Below are 4,774 nucleotides of genomic sequence, written 5' to 3'. Positions count from 1 at the left end.
TGCTCCTAGAATCACCCCCACCCCCCAAACCTGCTCCCAGAATCACCCTCAATCCCAAACCTGGTCCCAGAATCACCCTCACCTCCCAATCCTGCTCCCAGAATCACCCCCACCTCCCAAACCTGCTCCCAGAACCACCCCACCCCCCAAACCTGCTCCCAGAATCACCCTCACCTCCCAAACCTGCTCCCAGAATCAACCCCACCCCCCAAACCTGCTCCCAGAATCACCACCACCCCCCCCCAAACCTGCTCCCTGAATCACCCCCAAACCTGCTCCCAGAATCACACCCACACCTGCTCCCTGAATCACCCCCATCCCGCTCCCAGAATCACCCCCACACCTCCCTGTATCACCCCCCCTAACCTGCTCCCAGAATCACCCCCACCACCCCCTAACCTGCTCCCAGAATCTCCCCCACCCCCCCTAACCTGCACCCAGAATCACCTTCACCTAACCTGCTCCCAGAATCACCCCCCCCCCCTCCCAACCTGCTCCCAAGAAACCACAAGAGCACGTATACTTCCTCAGGAAACTGAGGAAATTCGGCATGTCCACATTAACCCGTACCAACTTTTACAGATGCACCATAGAAAGCATTCTATCGGGCTGCATCACAGCCTGGTATGGCAACTGCTCGGTCCAGGACCGCAAGAAACTTCAGAGAGTCGTGAACACCGCCCAGTCCATCACACGAACCTGCCTCCCATCAATTGACTCCATCTACACCTCCCGCTGCCTGGGGAAAGCGGGCAGTATAATCAAAGATCTCTCCCACCCGGCTTCCTCACTCTTCCAACTTCTTCCATCGGGCAGGAGATACAGAAGTCTGAGAACACGCACGAACAGACTCAAAAACAGCTTCTTCCCCACTGTCACCAGACTCCTAAATGATCCTCTTATGGACTGACCTCATTAACACTACATCCTGTATGCTTCATCCGATGCCAGTGCTTATGTAGTTACATTGTATATGTTGTGTTGCCCTATTTTCTTTTATTTCCTGTTCATGTATTTAATGATCTGTTGAGCTGCTCGCAGAAAAATACTTTTCACTGTACCTCGGTACACGTGACAATAAACCAATCCAATTACCCCCACCCCCCAACCTGCTACCCGAATCACCCCCACCCCCCAAACCTGCTCCCAGAATCACCCCCCCCAACTTGCTCCCAGAATAACCCACCCCTCCAAACCTGCTCTCTGAATCACTCCCAAACCTGCTCCCTGTATCACCCCCCCCCCCAAACCTGCTCCCTGAATCACACCCTCCCCCAAACCTGCTCCCAGAATCACCTCCACCCCCCCAAACCTGCTCCCAGAATCACCCCCACCCCCCCAAACCTGCTCCCAGAATCACCCCCCCAAACCTGCTCCCTGAATCACTCCCAAACCTGCTCCCTGAATCACAGCCACTCCCCCAAACCTGCTCCCAGAATCACCCCCACCCCCCCAAACCTGCTCCCAGAATCACCCCCACCTCCCCAAACCTGCTCCCAGAATCACCCCCACCCCCCAAACCTGCTCCCAGAATCACCCCCACCCCCCAAACCTGCTCCCAGAATCACCCCCACCCCCCCCAAACCTGCTCCCAGAATCGCCCCCACCCACCCCCAAACCTGCTCCCAGAATCGCCCCCACCCACCCCCAAACCTGCTCCCTGAATCACACCCACCCCCCCAAACCTGCTCCCTGAATCACATCCACTCCCCCAAACCTGCTCCCAGAATCACCCCCACACCCCCAAACCTGCTCCCAGAATCACCCCACCCCCCCAAACCTGCTCCCAGAATCACCCCACCCCCCCCAAACCTGCTCCCTGAATCACCCCCAGCCCCCCAAACCTGTTCCCAGAATCACCCCCCCAAACCTGCTCCCAGAATCACCCCCACCCCCCAAACCTGCTCCCAGAATCGCCCCCACCCACGCCCCAAACCTGCTCTCTGAATCACTCCCACACCTGCTCCCTGAATCACCCCCCCCAAACCTGCTCCCAAATTACGCCCACCCCCCCAAACCTGCTCCCTGAATCACACCCACCCCCCCAAACCTGCTCCCTGAATCACTCCCAAACCTGCTCCCAGAATCACCCCCAGCCCCCAAACCTGCTCCCAGAATCACCCCCCCCCAAACCTGCTCCCAAAATCACACCCACCCACACCTGCTCCCTGAATCACACCCATTCCCCCAAACCTGCTCCCAGAATCACCCCACCTGCTCCCTGAATCACCCCCACCCTCCCAGACCTGCTCCCAGAATCACCTCCACGCCCCCAAAACTTCCCCCAGAATCACCCCCACCCCCCCAAACCTGCTCCCAGAATCACCCCCAAACCGGCTCCCAGAATCACCCCCCCAAACCTGCTCCCTGAATATCTGTCAGACCCCCAAACCTCCCAGAATCACCCCCACCCCCCTCAAACCTGCTCCCAAAATCACCCCCCCAAACCTCCCTGAATCACCCCTACCCCCCCAAACTTGCTCCCTGAATCACTCCCAAACCTGCTCCCTGAATCACACCCACCCCCCAAACCTGCTCCCTGAATCACCCCAACCCCTCCCATACCTGATCCCTGAATCACATCCACACCTGCTCCCTGAATCACCCCAACCCCCCCCCAGAATCACCCCCCCCAACCTGCGCCCAGAATCACCCCCACCCCCCGCTAACCTGCTCCCAGAAGCACCTCCACCTAACCTGCTCCCAGAATCACCCCCCCCCCCCAACCTGCTCCCAAATAACCACAACAGCGCGTATACTTCCTCAGGAAATTCGGCATGTCCACATTAACTCTTACCAACTTTTACAGATGCACCATAGAAAGCATTCTATTGGGCTGCATCATAGCCTGGTATGGCAACTGCTCGGCCCAGGACCGCAAGAAATTTCAGAGTCATGAACACCGCCCAGTCCATCACACGAACCTGCCTCCCATCCATTGACTCCATCTACGCCTCCCGTTGCCTGGGGAAAGCAGGCAGTATAATCAATGATCCCACCCACCCGGCTTACTCACTCTTCCAACTTCTTCCATCGGGCAGGAGATACAGAAGTCTGAGAACACGCACGAACAGACTCAAAAACAGCTTCTTCCCCACTGTCACCAGACTCCTAAATGATCCTCTTATGGACTGATCTCATTAACACTACACCCTGTATGCTTCATCTGATGCCAGTGCTTATGTAGTTACATTGTATATGTTGTGTTGCCCTATTATGTATTTTCTTTTATTTCCTTTTCATGTATTTAATGATCCGTTGAGCTGCTCGCAGAATCACCCCCACCCCCCCATACCTGCTCCCAGAATCAGCCCCCCAAACCTGCTCGCAGAATCACCCCAACCCCCCCTAACCTGCTTCCAGAATCACCCCCACCCCCCAACCTGCTCCCAGAATCACCCCCACCCCCCAACCTGCTCCCAGAAACACCCCCACCCCCCAACCTGCTCCCAGAATCACCCCCACCCCCCAAACCTGCTCCCAGAATCACCCCCCCCCAACCTGCTCCCAGAATCACCCCCCCCAACCTGCTCCCAGAATCACCCCCACCCTCCAAACCTGCTCCCAGTATCATCCCCATCACATTGTAAGTGTAGTGAGGCACTTCAAGTGTGTCATGTACTGTATTAGAAGATACTGGGCTGAATTCTCCGCTGTCGGGATGCTCCGTTTGCCAGCAGTCCGGGGATTTCCCGAAGGTGTGGGGCTGCCCCACAATGCGAAACCCCATTGACCAGCCGGCGAAATGGAGAATCCCGATGGCGTGCTGAACCAGAAATCTGGCGTGGCGGAGAAACCCGCCCACTCTGTTCTGCACTTCAAGCAATCAAGTTTGAACTGTTGTGTAATGTACATTTAGAAATATTATGAATGAAGTATATTTTTAGAAGAAAAAAGTGCAATGAGTATGATGATGGTGCTGAGAAGGGTGCTCCCCATCAGATTTTTCTGTATGCCTGGGTCTTCCCCCGATGCACGCCGCCCTCGGTCGCTGTGGTAAGGAAGGGAGTTTCCCATCTCCTGGAATGTTGATTTGCAAAGCAAGGCTGGAAAGAAATGCAGAGAATTTTGTCAGGATTCACCCTCAGAAGCTCAATAACGCAGGACTGGGCTCATCGACTGCTGCTGGAGGACCATCAACTTGGTGAAGACACTCCCTGGTCTCTCCCAAACCTTCAGTGCAAAGAGCTCTCCGCGACCAGATGCACGCTGTATTGCAGACTGGTACACTTTCAAAGTCCAGGTCTACGTGCTGAGGAACATAGATCCAGCTTACCACTGACTGCCAAATTTAAGAAAAATAAATTTCAGAGTCCCCAATTATTTTTTTTCCAATTAAGGGGCAATTTAACGTGACCAATCTACCTACCCTGCACATCTTTGGGTTGTGGAGGGGAGATCCATGCAGACACAGAGAGAATGTGCAAACTCCACATGGACAGTGACCCGGGGCCGGGATCGAACCCGGGTCCTCGGCGCCGTGAGGCAGCAGTGCTAACCATTGCATCACTGCTTCCCTGACTGCCAAACATTTTAATTAAAAACAAAGTCAAGGAAGAGGTTCACACATTGAACTATTTCTGCAGTTTAATCTTACACCAACTCTTATCCAGCTGTAGCTTAATGGTAGCACTCTTGTACCTGAGTCAAGGTTCTGGGTTCAAACCTATCAGTGGGACTTGAACCTAAAAAACAAGCCACACTGCAGTGCTGAGGGAGTGGTAGTATGGGATGTACTGTCTTGGATGAGACATTAAACAAGGCCCCATCTGTT

Source organism: Scyliorhinus torazame, chromosome 6, assembly GCF_047496885.1.
Source record: "Scyliorhinus torazame isolate Kashiwa2021f chromosome 6, sScyTor2.1, whole genome shotgun sequence".
NCBI classification, from domain to species: Eukaryota; Metazoa; Chordata; class Chondrichthyes; order Carcharhiniformes; family Scyliorhinidae; genus Scyliorhinus; species Scyliorhinus torazame.
This window is presented reverse-complemented; position numbering follows the sequence as displayed.